We start from the raw sequence: 21,679 nt of genomic DNA on the forward strand, positions 1-21,679 counted from the left end.
AACGAAATTACTAGTCTTTCACTTCAGAGATATAGATACTCAGCACGACATGTACTGTACCCACCTAGCATGCTCTGGGTTATTACTGTATAGCATGTGTACTTTAAAAAACCTGCAGATATGAGATTTATGTCATATAAAGTCTTAGATCCAGTCAGTTTTCACAGGTGCAGCTCCCTCCATTTGTGTGAACAGCTTTAAGAGAAAATGGACTTTACTTCAGATATAGAATATATTGAAACCAAGTGTCTTATAAACAAGTGTGTGAACAGGACATTTCATCCTTCATCATTTCATCATCAGTCCAAATGCAATTTATGAGCATATCCTTGTCACAGTCTTGTCTAGTGTTCATGTCGTCACCTTAGAATTATAAGGTTCTATCTGACATTTAAAAGAAATCAAGTTATTGATATTTAAATTATTATATTCTTAGTAAATGACAACTTATTTATATTATGAGATGGGTTTTTATTAGTTATTTACATATTAAGACTTTTTGTTTTAAAAAACAAATGTTACACACATACTGTTTGCTGTATGGAATGCTAACTATTTGAAGCTCAATGTCTCAAAATCATTCAGAACGCAGATAGAACCTAATAATTCCAAGATGATGATGTGTCTGTTGTCATGTGACGTCCTAGTGTGTAATTCCATATGGTTCTGTGTTGTTCCATGTTATTTTGTGATGATTGTGCTCCTTTCTTCTGTTTTCCCACCAGTTAGTTCCATGAGTTTTACCCATGTACCTCCCCTGTGTGTTATCAGAGTTAATATGCCCTTTGTTTTTACATTGCATCCAGTAAGTATCCATAGTGCTTCACTTTTTCCACATTGTTACAGCCTATTCCAAAATAGATTGAATTTATTCATTTCCTCAAAATTCACACAATACCCCATAATGACAATGTGATTTTTTTTTTTTTCTTCATTGTTGCAAATTTATTAAAAATAAAAATATATATATCTAGATCAGCCTTGCCTGACTAAAATAGTTTTAAAATATAACATTACCTGTCTGAAATAAATACTTCAGCCATGGTGTCATGCTTCGTCCAGCATGCAAAAGTAACTCTAATATTTATTCAGGATTTTTAAAAATTTTGATTCAGCATTTAATTTACCGCGACCGTGTCTCGTGTGCACATAAACGCGTAGCGCTTATGGCAGATCTGCATGAACAGAGATGTACAGATTTACATATCTACCTTTGTTGACAGACAGTTTGGGCTACTTATCTTAATTTTGGGACTTGTTGGCCTGCCAATGTTTAATTGGATGAAAATGTTTTTGTTTTATGACTTCTTTTCATATACATACATTTAGATCATTTACTTGAATCATTATTATTGGAATGTGAAGAGAATCCCCTGCTGCACCTTTAATGTGCTGTTAGTTAACACTAACTATTTTAACAATAAATACTGTAGTAAAAGTTCTGTTCATTGTTTGTTTGTTAATAAAAATATTAATTAGTACAACATGCACAAAAAAAAAAAAAACTGCATGTAATTACATATATGTTGACCCATCCTTTACGCCTTAATACATTAAGCCTACCAAACCTATCCCCAATCCAACCCCTATCCCACCTAGCACAAGAAATGTTGTGCAGTTCAATAGGAGTACAATGTGCTTATTTTCTGATGAAAGTGCCTACTGTACAGTAGTAGTTAAGGCCACTTCTTTTTAAAGTGGAATCGAAACAGTGACTCCAGTTTTCTTTAAAGTCAGCATGAGGTTGAAGAAGTTGCTGAGACTTTTATTTCAGCATGTGGATGTATTTTCAACTAAAACAGGAAATTTCACATGAGCTTTAATTCATCACCAATGTAGCACACTGTTATTACATCATTACAATCTAAAAAGGGTCCACAACAGACATTAAAAAGGATATTCCTCCTTATCTTCACACAGGGTGGACATGCACAGAGTCAAGGATGTGTTGGGATTTAGGGTAATTTTTAGGCCTGGAGCAATGGCAGCAAATCGGAGAGGGACTCATTAGGAGTAGAAAGGTGAGTGTCAGCAAGGCGCTCAGGGGCCTGTGTGGGGGAAAAGGGCTACTGAGCACTGGGACGTGGTGGCCGCAGGCGGGGGTATTAATTGAGAGAGATTAAGTTGCTCTCGCCCTCGCCTTGACAACACCATCAATAAGGGCTCTCGAAGTCGTCCCCAGACTGATGTTCTCGCTGTTGCACAAGGAACTGTGCGACAGGGAGAGCAGCTGGCGGAGGACCTGTCCATGGGAACGCAGGGCCGATGAAATTGAATATGGAACAAGGTCACCTGGGTCGCCCCGCATCCTCGGCGCATCGCCCCGATCACATCAGTTTGAAGGAAAGTGGATGTGCTTGATGCTTAGATTACTTTGGGAGGATTCGCGTGGACAGGTGAGGCCAAGAGGATATTGACATGGAAGAGACTATTGAGAAAAATGAATGACAAAAAAAATAGCAGGGAAGCTGTGGTACAGTTATGAGATTCAGGGAGTCATCTCTTTTTATAAACAGCAAAGCAAATTAGTACTATGATGACTATACTATGCTAGCAATAAAAAAATGATTATAACAAGGTAACGCTTTAGTTTAGGTCACAGTTCAAATAAAAAAAAAAAGTTAACTAACACTACTAGCTTAATAAACTACTGATTTGCTGTTTGTAGTCAGTAAGGTAAACATTTTAGGTTTTGGGTAGAATTAGGGATGCAGTATAAGATCATACTTTAAAACTACTAACAAACAGTTATTATCCCCTTTCACACAGTGGTACCGGTAAATATCCGGAAAATTTCCGGAATGTCTTTACCCGTAAATAAAAAAAAAGCGCTGTTCACACATGCAAGAATGTTACGTATTTTTTTCTGGTAAAGACCATTCAGACATCCATTCCAAAATACCGGTAAATTCTGACATCATTAACCAGAAATGAGCTCTAAACGGCTGCGCTTGTATTTGTAAACATTTGACTATATTACAAACTCTGTGAATGGATAAGTATTGTGAACAACTTCGATGAAAACATATAGTGAAACACTTTCGCATGTCCAGAAGTTAATGGTATGCGTGTGTACTGGCGCTCACATGCACACGCCTCAGAGCTTGAAGGTAAACAAACAAGAGCTTATCATAAGCTTTTTACCAATATTTTTTACACCGTTGGCATTAGGAAGGACATAGAAATGTTATCTGACTAACATCTAGCAGCTAAATGTGTCTGGAAATATATTCACAGGCTTTTATTCTAATATACCACTCTGACGTGAATGCGTCTGAGTGTTCTGATTGGCTATATATATATATATATATATATATATATATATATATATATATATATATATATATATATATATATATATATATATATATGTATATATATATATACACATATAATTTTCTATTCAACTTTTTCTAATCAACTTGAGTAAACTTTCATTTTTGGGTGAACTCTCCTTTAAGACATGGTGCTTTGCAACTATGACAACTAACAGGCATTAGAAAATTCATTATTATCAGAGCCACTGATTGGAGTATGCATGACTAATACACTACATTAGCTCAAAACAAGAATGACATTGTTAGTTTTGAATATTAACACTTAACACTTTTAAATGGACTATATTTAAAAAGAAATTAGCTGATTGTAGAAATTGCAACCTTGACCTTCATTCATCAAGGGTATGCGTGTACCTGTTCCTTACAGAGAACTTGCACAACATACATTTCAGATTTCAGATACATTATTTTATTTTATTTTTTTATTTTTATTTTTAATTTTTTTGTCATGGCCATTACAACATCTCCCAATGGGAAAAAATAAATAAATTCAGTGTCACTTTATTTGGTCACACTTTATTTTAAGCTAGTAACTATTTATTTAAATTAAGTATTTTTATTCATGTGCTTACTATATGGTTGTGGTTAGTATCTAGGTAAGGTTTTAGGTTAATTACATGCAATAATGCATATTTCCGTGTACATTAATTAGTATAGTAAGTGTAGGGGATGTGTAACCAAGTTAAAGTGTTACCCTTAATTTTGATGGTTCCTTTAACACATTTTCTTGATTTTAAGTTTTATTGCAACTAGGACTGCACAATATCATTTCAGCATTGAGATCGCAATGTGCACATTCGTAATAGTCACATCGCAAGGTATGGTTGAGTCTGATTTATAGTTGAACAGGAGCCACAGAATTGTATTTAATTACTGTATTTATAAGTTATTTATACGACTTATGGAAAAAAAATTCTTACATGTAAATTTTCATTAATTTTTCCAAATATTTATATTTCAAAGTAAAAACTTTTTTTTTTTTAATTGCCCCACCGGTGGATAATATATCTTGTTTTTAGAAAAAAAAAAAAACTCTTAATTTTGATTTATTTCTTCTGAAGTTGAAAACAATTTATTTTTACTAGATTCAAGAATTTTTTCAATATTTGGACTAGAAACAAGACAAAGCAAAGAAAAGCATCTATTTGCATTATGATTTTTAAATTTCTGTACCTGAATACTGTTAGACTCCCCACATTGTAAAAAAAAAAAAAAAAAAAAATCCATAATTTTACAGTTTAGTAACGGCCGTTAAATTACAGAAATGTACAGTAAAAAATTACAGATATTAAATTACAGAAATGTTCCTAAATTTAAAATTATGGTAAATTTCTGTAATTTAATATCCATTTTTTACAGGTAAATTTCTGTAATTTAACAGCTGCTATTTTACTTTTTAAATTTTTTTCTGGCACCCTAGCTGCTGGAAATAAACCGTAAAATAACAGACTTTTTTAAGTGCAGAAAAATCATCAAACAGTGCTATCCGAACTATTAGTTGGCATTTAGTTGCAGTGTAACTTAGTCAAAAAAGACCATCAAAATAAAATTATACCATATTGTCATGTAATTGCAAACTATTTTAGTCGACAGAATGTTTAATCAAGGAACCAAGTGTAACCAAATAATATTTTATGATGCACACGCCATCTCAGTATAGGAAAAACATGTATATTTTTGGATACATTATACAAAGAGCAGAAAAGCGTAAAACAAATCCAAAAACAAATCAAATGATGTCCTTTGGCTTACATCCCATTTCTTCAATTAAAATGCACAATATTAAGATGGACTCAGAGTTTTCATATATGTTTGTTTCTCACAGGCTGCATTCTTGGCATCTAGTGAAGCAAGTGAACTTGAGTGAAACTTTGTTTTTTAGGACTAATGGTTAATGATGTGTGCTGGAAAAATGCCAGATAAGGAAGTCGATAATTCATCTCAATGCGGAATAATTTAGAGGGAATAAAAAACTCATGATGGCAGAACGCCTCAGGGCTGGATTCCCTCAGCATTTGGCAATATCTTTGATGATAGAGACATTCAAAATAATTAGAACTGACAAAAAAACAGCATTTACAATTGTTTGACTATTTAGGACGGTGATAAAAATGATTTCTCATCCGGGAGAAACAGATGTATTTGACAGCCGCATGGTGGTGTGCTGCGGTCCTCTTTACGTTTATAATTACAGCTCAAATCCATGTAATTGTTTCTTTTGTTTGCATGCCAATTTATCGAAATTGTTACAAATGCAAAGTGCTGAACCAGTAAATTAGTTAGACTGTATCTTAGTGTTTACTACTGAGTAAAAATGTCCTCTTTTTTTAATTACTCTATTCAAAATACCTCCTATTAACGACACACTTGAGAAGACATTGTTTATTGTTAATCTCTTTTTTGTTCGTCTTGTTTTTTTTTTTTTTTTTCAACTTACGACAGCTGAAGAAACAGCACATATTGCAAAACTGAAAAAGGTTTTCAATTATTCCTTTAGCTGATTTGCAAGTATAACAGCTGTGGTTACCAGATAAAGTCATCAAATATTCAATCTGTCATATTGCACAGACTAGTGGGTTGATCTGAATTATTATATCTACACATTTCCTTGCTGTTCAGTCGGCTGACAATTAATATTAATAGGCATGAGCGAGAAACACGTCTCGGAAAGAATGCATTCTCAAATACATTGACCCGCACGTGAACCTGAACCAGAAATTTATAGGAAACAGACAAATACATCACTGTAAAGCAAAGAGAGAGAAATATCATGCATCTCATTTGCCATCTAAAACAGCCACCTGGAATTTCATTTAAACATTTATTTGAGCTCAACATCTGCATTCCTCGAATCAAAATCACAGTCAGCCCTCGTAATATTTAAAATGACAATTTGCAGATTTCCTGACGATTGCTTTTGAATTAAATGGACTATTATTAAGCAAAACGCAAGTATAAAACATCCAAAAGTATTAAACCAGGAGATGGTGTTGCCTATATTATCTTAAAACGGCAAGGAACTATTTAGAACCATCATATCTGCATATGATTTCAATCTTTGAAAAATATATTTACCCCAAAATAAAAATGTCGAAATATTACTTATACTGAACCTTACAAACCTTTCTTTCATCACTATAAATATTTGTGCAAACTGTACTTAATTTAATAAAGTAATAAAACGTCTCGGGTTACGTATGTAACCATAGTTCCCCGAGAGGGAACGAGACACTGCGTCTAACCAGAACGCTAGGGGAACACCTCTTTTATACGCGTCTTGAAGCACATGTGAAATCAATCTAATGTAATTAAGCAGGTGTCGTCAGACCAGAGAGTATAAAAGCCTGTACTGAGCATTCAGTATCAACTTCGAATTTGCTTGAAAGAAGTAACAGGCAGAAGAGAGTATGGCGGAATACGCAGTGTCTCGTTCCCTCTCGGGGAACTATGGTTACATACGTAACCCGAGACGTTCCCCTTCTAGGGAACTTCAACACTGCGTCTAACCAGAATGCTAGGGGAACGCAATACCCACTAGGCCAGACTCACTGCTGACTGTGAACGCACACTACGCAGTGAGAATAGAGGACCCTGGTGAGGGGTCTACATCAGGTTGATAGTGACGCACAAATGTATGTTGAGTCGACCATCCTGCCGCCAAACAAATGTCAGAAAGGGCTGAGCCCGAAATAGAAGCTTTGGAGGCCCCGACAGCCCTTGTGGAGTGGGCCTTAACAAATTTAGGTGCAGGGCGTCCAGCAGCCTGATAGGTAAATGAGATAGTCTCAACTATCCAATTACTTATTGTCTGCTTATTTGCCGGACTCCCCCTTTTTGAGGGTCCGAAGCAGACCAGTAACTGTTCACTCTTTCTCCAGTTGATAACCCGGTTAACATATGTATTCAGAGCTCTAACTGGGCAGAGTAAGTTTAACTTCTCTTGGTCCGACGACTGAAATGGGGGCGGGTGAAAGGCCTGTAGCACAGCAGGTCTCGCCACATGAGTGGGCACCTTAGGCACGGACCCCGGTCTGGGATAAAGAAAGGCTTTGGACATGCCTGGAGCAAACTCCAGAAATGAAGGTGCAACCGACAAAGCCTGGAGGTCACCAACCCTTTTCAAGGAAGAAATAGCTAATAAGAAAGCTGTTTTTAGTGTCAGAAACTTATCTGACGCCTCCTGCAGTGGCTCAAATGGGGGAACAGAGATGCCCTCGAGCACCAATGTTAAATCCCATGTCGGTACCCTGTGTGTGCTGACAGGCCTTAGCCTTATGGCTCCACGAAGGAAGCGACGAATTAGCGGATCCTGTCCTAGTGACTCATCATCTAGGGGAGAACGGTAGGCCGCTATAGCTGACACGTACACTCTCAGAGTGGATGCAGCTAACCCAGCAGACAGGCGATCTTGGAGAAATTCCAGCACTGAGGCTACCTGGCAGCTGACTGGGTTCAGCTGGTGTTCTCTGCACCAAGCTGAAAAGAGAGCCCATTTTAGGGCATAAAGCTTCCTTGTGGAGGGAGCCCTGGAGCTTAGAATGGTCTGAGCAACCTCGGTTGACAGTCCATACTCTATGAGGTGGGCCCCCTCAGAGGCCACACCCACAGTTTCCACAGGTCGGGTCGGGGATGAAGTATCATTCCTCCCGCCTGGGACAGAAGGTCCCTCCTGATGGGGATCTCCCACGGGAGACCCGCCAGCAGGGATATGAGGTCCGAAAACCAAATTCTGGTAGGCCAAAATGGGGCTACCAGCAGTAACTGTACTCCGTCTTGACGGATTCTCTCCAGGACTCCTGGGAGCAAAGCGACCGGGGGAAAAGCATACAGACGTAGCCTCGGCCATGTCTGAACCATGGCATCCAGTCCCAGAGGGGCTGGATGCGAGAGAGAAAACCACAGTACGCAATGCGTGGTCTCTTGGGAAGCAAACAGGTCTACCTGCGCTTTTCCGAATCTTTCCCAAATGGTCTCCACCACCTCGGGGTGAAGTTTCCATTCCCCGGATCTCACCCCCTGCCTCGACAGGAGATCTGCTCCCATGTTTAGATGGCCCGGGACATACATTGCCCTGATGGACAGAATTTTGTTCTGGGCCCACAGGAGGATCCGATGTGCTAGTTTGCATAGCATTCGAGACCTCAGACCCCCCTGATGGTTGATGTAAGAGACCACCGATGTGTTGTCCGTGCGGACTAAAATATGATGGCCCCTTAGATCTGGGAGAAAGTGTTTTAAGGCCAGAAACACGGCCATCATCTCCAGGCAGTTTATGTGCCAGTAACGATGATGTTCTCCCCATCGTCCCGCTGCGGGAAGCCCCCTCAGGGTTGCTCCCCAGCCCGTTAGAGAAGCATCTGTCATAAGCATAACACGATGACAGACAGCCCCCAACACTGGGCCCTGGGACAGGAACCAGTGCATTTTCCACATACTTAAGGCTCGAAGGCAGCGCCGCGAGACCTTGATCATGCGGAAAGGATTCCCTTTGAGGGAAAACCCCCTGGATTTGAGCCACCACTGCAGGGGTCTCATGTACAGCAGACCGAACGGAATTACGCTGGCTGCTGCTGCCATGAGACCCAACAACCTCTGAAAGTGTTTCACAGTGATGAACTGGCCTAGTTTGACTCTGTGTACGGCTGACTGAATTGAAGCGATTCGTGGCGAGGACAGACGTGCTCGCATCGTCATGGAGTCCCATAGCACACCTAAAAAAATGGTCATTCTGGCTGGAACAAGCACACTTTTTGCGGTGTTCAACCGAAACCCCAACCTCCTGATATGGGTGAGAACGACATCTCGATGCCGAACTGCCATATCGTGAGTCTGAGCTAGAATTAGCCAATCGTCTATGTAGTTTAGGATACGTATACCCTGCATACGAAGTGGAGCTAGTGCCGCTTCGACTACTTTGGTGAAGGTTCGAGGTGACAGAGCTAGGCCGAATGGAAGAACCCGATACTGGAACGCTTCGCCCCCGAAAGCGAACCTCAGGTATTTCCTGTGTTGGGGAAGGATGGAAATATGAAAGTATTCGTCTTTCAGGTCTATCGTCACGAACCAGTCCTCGGACTGAATTTGTGACACCACGTTTTTGATGGTTAACATCCTGAACCTGAGGGCCCCGACGGACCGATTAAGATTTCTCAGATCTAATATGGGGCGCAATCCCCCATCCTTTTTGGGAACTATAAAATACCGGCTGTAAAACCCTGACTCTCTGTTGAGTGGGGGAACACGCTCTATTGCGCCTTTCTTTAATAAAGCCAGTACTTCCTGTTCCATAACCAGAGCCTGTTCTGGCTTCACTACGGTGGGTGTAATACCATTGAAGTGAGGTGGGCGTGCACAAAACTGTATTTTGTAGTCTTGTTCCACTGTGAACAGGACCCACTGAGACACCATCGACAGGTGTTTCCACGCTGCCAGAAAATGTGCTAGGGGTACCAGCCTCTCGAGACTGGCCTCTGGTTGCTCTTGGACCCCCCGAAGAGGGGGTGGGGTCCCCAATGCCCTCAGACACTGAGGAACACCCACCCCGGGAGACACAGAGCCCCCCACCAGCATACGTGGTGAGGTGGTCTCTCCCTTTCTCCACGGACCCTTGTTTAGTGAGGGCGTCGAATAGTGCTCTCGATGTCCAGGGGGGGCTTGGGAAGCCTGACTCCCAACACGTCAGGACTTCCTTTTATCCTTCGCCTTCCTCGAAACTATTATAGTCCTCGTGGGAATTTTAGGGGAAGGCTCAGGCTGAGAGCGTGCTCTCCAGGCCCTCTTTTTCTGAGGGGGAGCCCGGGAAGCCACGCTCTCCTTTTGTACCGCACGGTATGAGGAGCTGGTTGACGGCTGGGGCTGTCTTTTAACAGCCCCTTGACTTTTTGGTCTTGGGGGAAGAAAGTCCCCGAGGGAGCTCGAGCGTTTTTTGACTCGGTCAAAGGATTCGGCGACACGATCGACGGCCTTGCCAAAAAGCCCTGAGCTCGATATTGGAGCGTCCAGGAAAATAGCTCTGTCTGTTTCTGACACCTCTGCTTGTGTCAGCCAGAGGTGCCGCTCAGTAGTCACCAGGGTGGCCATAGATCGCCCCAAACTAGAGGCCGCCTCTTTAGTAGCCCTTAAAGCTAAATCCGACGCCCGAAGAGCTTCTCGAAGCTGTTCGGGTGTCGCTCCCCCGCCATCTAGGCACTCTTTAATTAGGTCAGCCTGATATGCCTGCAACACTGACATAGTGTGCAGGCATCCGACAGACTGACCAGCCGTCATAAATGCTTTGCCGATAAGACCTGATGTTATTCTTAATGGTCTAGACGACAAAGGAGGGACCCTTGCAGATTTTAAATCTGGACGCAGATGACGCGCTAAATCTTCTTCTATTAAAGGCATTTCTTTACATGCTTTTTCCCCAAGCCCACGAACTGCTGAATAAATAACCGTTTTCGGTGTCATTAAACGTGCTGAATAAGGATTTTCCCATGATCTCGTAACAGCCTCATGTAGCTCGGGGCAAAAGGGGAGGTCCCTCAGTGGAGGATCTACTCTGCTGGGTAATTCTCTTTCATCCAGCATTCCTGTCAGACGCAGCTGTTGCTGCTCACGTGCTGGCTGCCACTCTATTACGTCAAACCTGTCAGCAGCACGTGAAATCACCTCCACTAACTCCTCATATTCCACTGACTGGGGCGGCAGATTCCCCGACCCTCTTTGCGTTTGCTGCTGCGGCGTCTCTGTTTCCTCGGAAACGGAGGACGCCGCCCTCCCACGAGGCGCAGAAGAAACCGCAGAGCGTGCTTCTGACGCTCCCGAAGGAGGATTAGATCTCACGGATCCAGAAAGAGAAAGGACAGAGTCCGTCTCCATCTCATCCGCCAGATCTAGCTGCGAATCCCACGACCGAAGTCGACGCTCAGCCTCAGCACGAGCGGGACCCGAACCGCGAGGGGAACGCGCCACGGGAGCTTTATTAAAAAACTCCCTTCTACTACGCAGCACTTTGCGGGAGAGAGCGTCACAGTGCCCACAGTCAGCATTCTCAAATGCTGCCAGGGCATGCTCCTCTCCCAAACACTCTAAACACATATCATGTGAGTCACCAGCCGTAATAAAGCGAGGGCATGGAGGCACACAACGTTTAAAGTTTTTTTCTGCCATATCAAAACAAAAAAGTAAGTTGTCAGTTTTTTTGTTTTTTGTGTATGGCAAGTCAGTAATGAAAGTTCGCTGAAAGAGGGTGTATTTTCACGTGCGTGCTTCTTGAAAGCAAAGAAGTTGATACTGAATGCTCAGTACAGGCTTTTATACTCTCTGGTCTGACGACACCTGCTTAATTACATTAGATTGATTTCACATGTGCTTCAAGACGCGTATAAAAGAGGTGTTCCCCTAGCGTTCTGGTTAGACGCAGTGTTGAAGTTCCCTAGAAGGGGAACAGCTTTTAATTACAGGTTGAGAACTCAAGGTTCAACAAAAGTATGCAATGCTGTCTTTAATTGTGCATTTTAACTGTGGATTCAGGAAACGTTAATGGTGCGACCATAGTTGGCTAATAATGCTTTTGGGAGACATAATTGAGATTTATCATGTGAAATATACTGAAATGTAAACTGTTTAATATCATCTTTTTTTTTTTTGTCCAGAAATGCAGAGGAGTGTATAAACATCAACTTTGAAGACCACATTTATTTAAACAAATCCCTAATAATATTCTATATTTATATTCTTCTATATTTTGTACATTTAAAATAACTGTTATCGCTTTCCGGAGATCGCTGTTTTCCACTATACTTGGACTACACTTCCGCCTTCTCCTGGACTACATTTTCATACATGCACTTCTCCCAGACACTCACGCCTGCTCACACATTTAGCTTAATTACATTCACCACCTGAACCTGGTCATAGACTGATCACACCACTTATAAGCCACTCATGAACCCATCCTGTTTGCAGAGTCTTGTTTAGCCTAGTGACATTACAACGCGTTTCCTTGTCTTGCCGTGTTAGACCTTAGCCTGGTATCCTTGTTATCCTGTTTAGCCGCCTGCCTTTCGACCTGTTGCCTGTTTACCGTTTATGATTCTGGACTGCCTTAATATACCCGTTAGCACCTGTATGACCACTGCTTGCCTGACGCTGAATAAACCTGCATATTGGATCTTACCTCAAGTTACATCTGTCATTTCCTCCCCGGCCGTTACAATAACAGTTTTCTAATTAACTAAAGGCAACAGTTATGAGACTGTAATTCTGCAGTCTTGAGTGCCTAAATATTCCAGAAATCATTCTAATGCCAATGCAGAATTGCTGTTAAAGAAACATTTCTACTAAAAACAGTTGCGCTGCTAAATTTAATCTGATATTTTTCTCAGGGCCATTTAATAAATAAAAGATCATTTATCTAAAACAAACCTTTTGAAGCATTACACATTTATAAGTACCTCTGATCAATTTTTACACATCCTTGCTGAATAAAAATATTCTGAAAATATTTCCAACCCTGCATTTTTAAATGGTGTATTGTGCATACTGTACACCACTTTCGGTGTGATTTAACAGTCCCTTTTTACAGTACAAATTGTATTCATAAAAGATTTACACAAACATCAGTCTGCTCTTGATGAATACTGTAAATAAGAGCTATCAATATTCAGACAGTAATTCCTATTTTAAAAAAAGACATTTAAAATTATTAATTCACGAAGTCCTTGAGCAACTATCACATAAACAAACAAACAAACAAACTAACAAACAAACAAACAAACAAGCAACCTCGGGTCATCTTTAAATGACTTACTAAACAAATGCATGCAAAAGCCTTCCTAGTTACGCAGCCTTCCTGTAAAATAAATCTCAGCATGCCACAGCATACAGCAATGTTCCACATGACAGCTTTCCAGTGCCCTCAGTGCCCACCTGACAGCGTCTGTGGGCGGGCATTACTTCTGAAGAAGTCTGTTGATTATGTTTGTGATGGGAGCTGTCATTACAGCAGTTCCACACCTGTGGAGCCCAGGTGCGCCACTACATTCATTTACGGCACACTGAGAATTAGTCCAACCGCTCCGGCCAGGAGAGGACAGACTCCACGGGGCAGAGCAGAGGGAAATAAATTACCATTTTCACACAGAAGAATTGAGACGGAAGAGAGAAGTCAGTCCTCCGCACATGCCTCCTCAAATTAGGTGCCACCTGTAATTCAGTTGCCCATGAATCTTCAGCCAAACCGTTGGCTTTGAGGCTGGCACGGTATTAGTTATTAGCCACAGGAGCGCTTTGAGGACAAGAAAAGGCATATGTCAACTGCCAGGGGAATGGGTGCTCATCTCTGGATTTTAGTCGAGTCTGACTGCACACGAAAGATGCATCTGAGTTACGATGACAGGATGCAATGGCAGAACTATAGGTCTTCTGTTGACCATGACATGCATTAGGTTGAAAGTACCACAGGGTGACAGGCGGCGGAGTAGAGCGGCAAAGGCGGAGATAATAATATGCTTTACCTAAACTACAAACACAAGCCCCAGAAATGGAGGACAGGCTGGCAGGAACATGACAACACACTGAGCGCCTGATTGGATTGACAAGACAATTAATTCAGAGTCAAAGTCGCCGTCGTTTCACTGTCATCTCTCTGCTGTGTGACTGGAGGAGATATGAAGCACGTGCAGACCATGTAGGTGATATTTACCAGACAACGGCTTTCACAAAAGTTTTGGGATGCACATGAAAACATGCAATGCAGTGTTAAATCAGAGAAGATGTTGTAAGGCAGTTAATACAGAAATAAACATTCACACTTTGCATTAACATGTAATTTCATGTTACATGTTTTGAATCAATGGGATTAGCCCAGTGGTGTCCAAACTCGGTCCTGGAGGACCAGGGTCCTAGAGAGTTTAGCTCCAACCCTAATCAACCACACCTGAGCTGTCCAATCAAGCTCTTACTAGATAAACTGGAAACCAGGTGTGTTAAAACAAGTTAGAGCTAAACTCAGCAGGACACCAGCCCTCCAGGACCAAGTTTGGACACCTCTGGATTAGCCAATTATAATAATAATAATAATAATAAGAAGAAGAAGAAGAAGAAGAAGAAGAAGAAGAAGAAGAAGAAGAAGAAGAAGAAGAAGGAGGCGATTTTATTTATTTTATTAACATCTTTAGATACTAATTCAAGCACACTTAAATTTATTCATGGTGTTTTTTTTTTTTTTTTAATGAATTAACTTGGAATCAAACCACTGGCTTCCTGTTGCTTTATCTTTTAGAGATTATATTATTATATTATATTATATATATTTTTTTATACTTTAGATTATTAAAATGCAGCATAATTATTGAAATTGACTATATGAACTATTAGATTTCTATAGAATGGCCACAGCAGTCATTCTGACCATTCATATAGTACAGGGTAGAGTTGCCTCAGCTGATCGTAAGTTCTTTCTCAAGCTGCGATCACACTGCACTTTTCTTCCCATAGACTTCCATCCGTACGCATGCGAATGCGTCAGACTGAAAACGCAAGCTCATGCGGCAAGATTCACAGGTCGTTGCATTAGAAAGTTCAAGCTAAACTCTGACCTGCTAAATCACATCACTCGATTGCGTGAGACCAATCAAGGATCAAAACATGACCTCTCTGGACAGAAATGGAAAATATTGGACCAATCGCTTTGTTTTTTTAAATAATCATCTTGATTTCTAATCATCTTGTTCAATCCTGCCCCTTTTTGCAGCGTCGTACAACAGAATTTCGCATGCTCAAACTCTAGTGTGACCGCAGCTTTAATCTGGAATGTAAAGTTCACACTAGTTCACACTTAGTAACTACTAGCTAATTTGTAACTAAATTTGTTCTCACAGCATAGTCATCTCATGCATAGTCACATTAAATGACATATTTTCCAATAAAAACATTTAAATCAATAAACTGCTTTAAAATTCTGCAACTAATGCATCGATGTATAACGGTCCTATGAAAATTTAATTCTAAATGACATTTTTCAAGCACATTGAATTACAGTCAGCCACTAATAATAACAAATGCACACCTGCATCGCAAGCCATGCACACAAAATACACATGAAGTTATCAAAACATTAAACTTAATTTTTTTTATATATATTAAACATATGAAGCTACATATGGAAGAGCAGGAAGAAGAACTCAGTTATAAAGAAATTCTCGTTTTAATTGACAGTTACAATTAAGACAAAACACTCCTTAAACTCTTACTATTACACTCTTCTTTCATAAACCGAAATAAATGCAAGATTTGGGAGAAAAATTAAGGCTGAGGGATCATTATGATCAAGAGCTCCTCAATGTAAACTAATCTTGCTGTCATCTCTTTTCTACTGTTATACATGTTTGGAATCTAGCGTTACATTTAAACTAAGTTCAGTGGTGCAACACAAAAATATTTAGTAATGTGCAAGTTGTGACTTAGTGTTCCTTTAAGTCACAACTGCAATCGGCCCCAGACGAATAGAATAGAATCAAATACCGAATATATTTTGTCACATCATGTTTAGAATCAAAGAATGAAGTATTGTATGTCTGTCATTTTGGTTTAAGAAGTCATTACCCTAAAATACATTATTTTATGTGGTACAGCCTATAATTGTGTATGAGTTTAGATCCTATTGGCAACATGGTGGCGCAGTTAGTAGTGCCGTCGCCTCACAGATAGAAGATCAATGGTTCGAGCATCGGCTGGGTCAGTTGGCGTTTCTGTTTGGAGCTTGCATATTCTCCCCGTGTTTGCGTAGGTTTCCTCTGGGTGCTCCGGTTTCCCCCACAGTCCAAAGACATGCGGTACAGGAGAATTGGGTAGGCTAAATTGTCCATAGCGTATGAGTGTGAATGAGTGAGTATGGATGTTTCTTAGAGGTTGGTGCAGCTGAAAAGGCATCCGCTGTGTAAAACATATGCTGTATAAGTTGGCGGTTCACTACGCTGTGGTGACCCCAGATTAATAAAGGGACTAAGCCAAAAAGGAAAGTAATGAATGGGTTTAGAACTAAAGGTGTGTACCTCACTTTGATCAGCAAGCAGGAGTGCAGTGCAGTTTTGGTGCAGTGCAGTTATGTTTTTGTTATTAGAAAGTTGAGTTTTTGTTAGCAGAATGTTGCTAGGGAACAGAGACAGGCATATTCAAAGGCACAGGAAAAAGTAGTGGATGCTGAAATGCATGCATAATGACCATTATGGCCATTCAAGGTAAAAATACTCAGAACTCAAGTGCACTGACCACTATAGACAAACACTTGAAACAGTGGGTAGCCATTTTTCAGAGGTGTCGTAATAAAAATAAACCAATATTGCAATATGACTAGTGTGATTATCACACTGCAAATGCTGCAGTATAATTTAATAAAGGTTTAATGATGCTTTAAAATTAAGTATGCCACTGTGTTCTTCAAGTTTTTTTAACCTAATTTCATAGTTTTGAATTGCACTTTGAAATAATACAATGGAAAATCCCGGCTATTATATATCAAATGGCTGTATTTACCAGATGCTAATAACATCTAAATAATAAACAATTAAAAATTAACTGGCTAGTAAGTAAACCACAATGAAATATTTTGATGTGTATCATATACAAGTACTTTTTAAATTCCAAAAAAAATATAAAAAATGTACCACTGAGATCAGATCAAACAGCTTAATTTGATAGGTTTCATCCTTGACATCCTCGAGAGTTATCCCAGGTTGAACAGTCCCTCGTTCTGTGTGGTCCACTGGGATTTGGCTTTTCCTGTTGCTCAAGGCTCACCTGGGGCCTAAACACCTTGACTAAGCTCTAACTGGGGCATGAGCTGCATTCATGCACACCGCCTGCACAACACACTCACTTACAAATGTGGAACAAGCTCCAGTTTGTGTAAAAATATGTTTACATTAGCCGTTAGCTGAGAGATACAATGGCGTTACCTTTTCTAAATTGCCACTCTATTTTTTTTTTCCATTTCAGTCAAATTCGAAACCTCGAGTGAACCTGAGAGAGCACTGAGCCAAACACGGGTGTGAACTAAAAATCTTCAAGTAGACAAAAGCACACAAGAGAAAAGAGAATGTTAGCATCTAATCAAGTGAAACGCGTGACAATGTGAAACAATATCAGATGTAAAACAAGAGGAGCATTAAGTGGGCTTGAGGGAGCGAGAGGATTCTCCATTTAATTTCCAGCACTAAAAATACTGAATGAAAAGCACAGTGCAAATGACTCAACACAGATATGTAAAAAAGAAAAAAAAAAGCTAAATTAATCACTGCTGTTTTGTTTGTGGGCTTCTCTGGAGAGGCTACTCAAGCTAAAGCTGAAAACTAAAGCAGCTCTTCCTGTCCAAGTCTATATGTGGCTTCTCGTCAGTATGCTAGCAGTGTCCATTTAACCCTCGGGTTGGTGACTAAAAGCGTCTCCTGCATCGAGGGACTGGAGTTGAGCGAAATGACATCCTATGGAGCCGGCGTGATTCTGGCACTATAGGACTAGCATGCACCATGCATCAATCTTTCCCTCAATCAATTGCCTTAATGAAGAATGGGCCGGAATTAAATCTAAACCTCTAATAACACTAATGGTGGCTTTCTTTTTTTTCCCAACAGTTAGAAGCCAAGTGGCTGAAGCCTCAGGGGAAATACCCTTCTCTCGAACCATTTATAATCAATGATTAGCTACTGATCAGTGATTAGCCAGGCCAACTTTAGACTCGATCAAAGCAGAGGAGCCCGCAACCTTAACATTCAGACGTATCTCCTAGACATGAACTCAAATATCTGGTTTAATTTCTGTTCCTTTTGAAAGTCATTTAATAACTTCCTCTTGTCGGAAATGAAGAAACAGCGGGATGGCAGAAAATCCTGGCACACTCCGTGCAGTCAGTCTAAGTGGTAATGTAATTTTTTTTCCAAGGCTAATGGACTTGGATATAGCGTTTTGCTTTGACAGAGCAAGACGAGAAGTCAAAGCGGCCACTAAGAATAACCCTGGCGGCATAGGAGGAGGTGATATCAGTCAATGAGCAGAGAAGAAAAAAGAGAGACATTTACCTTTCCTGCCTGTCTTGGAGTTGATACATGGATGGAAAGAAGATGCCTTTTAGTGTCCTCCCATTCATTAGGAGAGTCTCGTTAATGCAGACCCCCAGGTAGGGCATCAATTTCTCCAAACATCTATACCTTCGGACCCATTAATGTGACAGAAGAACAAGATCAGATGGCATGGCTCGGGACTTAGATGGCATGACATACAAACCATACAATTGGCAGAAGGCTCTGAATCATAATTTTATTCATGCAATTCAGCGTCACATGATCTAAACCACCTGTTTTATTTCTATGGCTACATTCACACTTCTTAGTGCTCAAATCAGATTTTTTTTTCCCCCCATAGCTGTTCACGTTGTTGTTTTAAATGTGGCCAATAGCAGATATGAAGTGTTAACTAATCATGGCTAATCATACATCAGATCATACATGAGACTAATCATACATCAGATCTGTATTAACACATACAAAAGTGACTGGTAAGAATTAAAAAACAAAAAAAAAATCTGATTTCTTTCGAATTGCACTGTTCACACTGTCATTACAGGAGGGTTGGATTTGGGCCACAGTTTTCTGCCGTATGAACATAGCTGAGACAAATTAAAAGAAGTGTGACTTCCTGCTACCAATGGGGCTGCAAATAAATTCAACACAGGCTCATCCGAAATATGTGCCCAGGGCTTTTGAGAATTGAGAAATATGTGCTCATGGGTATATATGTCTGCATCTTGAGTTTAAAACAAATGCTACGGGCAGTACCACTGGGTGGGGGATACAGCCACAACTTCCAGGAGACTTGGGATGTCTACATGGTTTTTGGTATCAGACAGGCTGGTCTGAGTATTTCAGAAACTGTGACCTAATGGGATTTCCACACATAACTACAGAGAAAGGTCAGAAAAAGAGAAAATATCCAATGAGCAGCAGTTCTGTGAGCACAAATGCCTTGTTGAAGCCAGAGGTCAGAGAAAAATGTCCAGACTTGTTTGAGCTGATTAAGAGACAACAACCGAGGCATGCAGAAGAGCATCTATGAACGCACAACATGCATGTTGAACCTTAAGGCAGATGGGCTACAGCATCAGAAGACCACACTAAGTGCCACACCTGTCAGCTTAGAACAGATAACTGAGACTACAATTTGCAAAGGATCAACAAAATTGGACAATAGATGATTGGAATATGCCTTGTATCAACAGTTCAGGATGGTGGTGGACTTGATAATGGCACGTATAATTAAATGTGCACCAGTAACGTATTTGAGGTTGTCAAAAATGTACACAGCTGACATGGATTTGTGAAGAAAAATAAATAAATAAATAAAAATCAGCCTTTATGTACTCTAGGGCAGAGGTTCTCATCGTTTTCACTTCAGGGCCCACTTTCTCTGATCATTTTTTGAAGGCCATCCTGTCTGACATTTTCTCTAAAATGTTTGTATGAAATGCTTATTTAAACCTTTATTTATTAACATATAGAATACATTTGTTTTGCCTTCTATTATTTTCTATTATATATAATAATATATAATTATTAATAATATTAAATAATATATAATAATTATAATAACACAAAGTTTTTGTACTAGTTGTAGACACGATCAGGAGAAAGTGCATTACTTTGATCATTTTAATATAGCATATTAACTTTTAAAGACCTAGAGATATTTTGTGGGCACCTAATGGGTCTATGTTATTAATATTTTTTTAAAAGCAGTTTTATTGTTATTTTAGCAGTCAGCCTTAAGTGTCTTATATTATTTTAAACAGGGGAACCTGAAGCTTCAATCTGTATCATTTAAAGGTCCAGTCTAAAATATTTTTTGGTCCAAAAACATATGAACAGACAAAAAATATTCCAGAATTTTAAGAAAACCTTTTTTTTTTTTTTTTTTTTTTTTTTTAAGTGGCATTTTCTAGTTATTACAAACAAAACCTTATGACGTTTTTTTTTTTCTTCTTTAGAAATACACGCTACAATGTTTTATACTTCCAAAATAAATTGTGTCTACATCCACCATTCACTGAGCAAGTTATAGCATTTTATTTCAATATTATTCTAAGGCATTTTTCAGTGGGAAAAAAAAATTGTGCATTTATTTACTGACCATGTATTTGCCCAAAAGTTTTGGGAATGAACTAAACAGAAAGATTGTTACAAAATAACAGAACACTGAAGCAATTTGACTTTTTCCAAATAATATATTTTCAGTTACCATAAACAACACCACTTATAATGAACAAATATAGAATAAGAAAATAATAAATAATGCGTCGAAGTCCAAATAAACATGGTGCAAATCGTCAGTAAAAAAAAAAAAAAAAAAAAATAGATATAAATATTTACTATACTACAAATAGTTACATAACTAAACTAGATTCAATATGGACCATCCTTAGGTTTTATGTGCCAGCATATGGTGTTGACCCTGCTGCTTCCCAACTTTTGCATTGCATACAAACAGCCGCACCGTCATTTGCGTCCTTTGAAAACAGCAAGACCAGCACTTCATCTTTGCTGTGTCACTGTTTTGTAATGTTTTTGTGCTGTTGTGCATGCAAAAGTACTTAGTATGAGAATTATTTCATGCAAAACTTTTTTTTTTTTTTTTGCATTTTATTTAACCGTGCTTAAATGTATAGCCTATGTCTCATTCCAGGTTGTTCAAACAGCTGATTGCTGGTTCACAAAGCGAAAGCTATGCTTATTGGTTGAGAGAGAATGAGTTTGAACCAATCTGGGCATGGAGGAGGGACAAGGCATCATGTCTGGTTTGTCCGGAGTCACAAGCCACGAGCGTTCCTTTGTCAAACCAGCTTGGTCAAAATGTGATGACGTAACAACACTAATTCCGGGGCATATGAAGGTCAGTGAATGTAATGTTGTACAGCGATGAAAAGCTGAGACTCTCTTCTTTATGCCAATCTTTGAATTGTATCAGCGGATCGGATCAGCGGATCAAAAGTTATTAAACATTTAGGAACAATACTTATGTTTAGCCACAGGCACCTGTTTCGGTCATTACGGGTTAATAATGTTACATGTAATAATGTTACATTAATAATAATTTTACATGGCCTACCTGCAGGATCAATGAGGCCACTAGGGGGCCACAGCTGACTGGTTGAGAATCCCTGCTTTAGGGTACATGTTTCTCTGTTCTCAAAAATGAAGCCCTGGGCACATATCTCCAATGAGTCTGGGTTGAACAAAGTCAAATAACCTGTAAAAAAAGAAACACCAATTCAGTGTTAGTCTACAGTACAAAAGTTTTCAAAAAATACA

General features: G+C 39.7%; 1 long non-coding RNA gene across 1 annotated transcript in view; it reads right to left on the reverse strand.

The window, feature by feature from the left end:
- Positions 1-1,749: 1,749 nt before the first annotated feature.
- Positions 1,750-21,679, reverse strand: part of LOC141376077 (uncharacterized) — a 48,064-nt gene continuing 28,134 nt past the window's right edge. The window contains exons 3-5 of the long non-coding RNA XR_012385186.1: positions 21,477-21,617; positions 18,398-18,526; positions 1,750-2,428 (exon numbers count right to left, since the gene is read on the reverse strand). This is a non-coding gene — a long non-coding RNA (uncharacterized lncRNA). The remainder of the gene's footprint in view (positions 2,429-18,397; positions 18,527-21,476; positions 21,618-21,679) is intronic.

Source organism: Danio rerio, chromosome 9, assembly GCF_049306965.1.
Source record: "Danio rerio strain Tuebingen ecotype United States chromosome 9, GRCz12tu, whole genome shotgun sequence".
Lineage (NCBI taxonomy): Eukaryota > Metazoa > Chordata > Actinopteri > Cypriniformes > Danionidae > Danio > Danio rerio.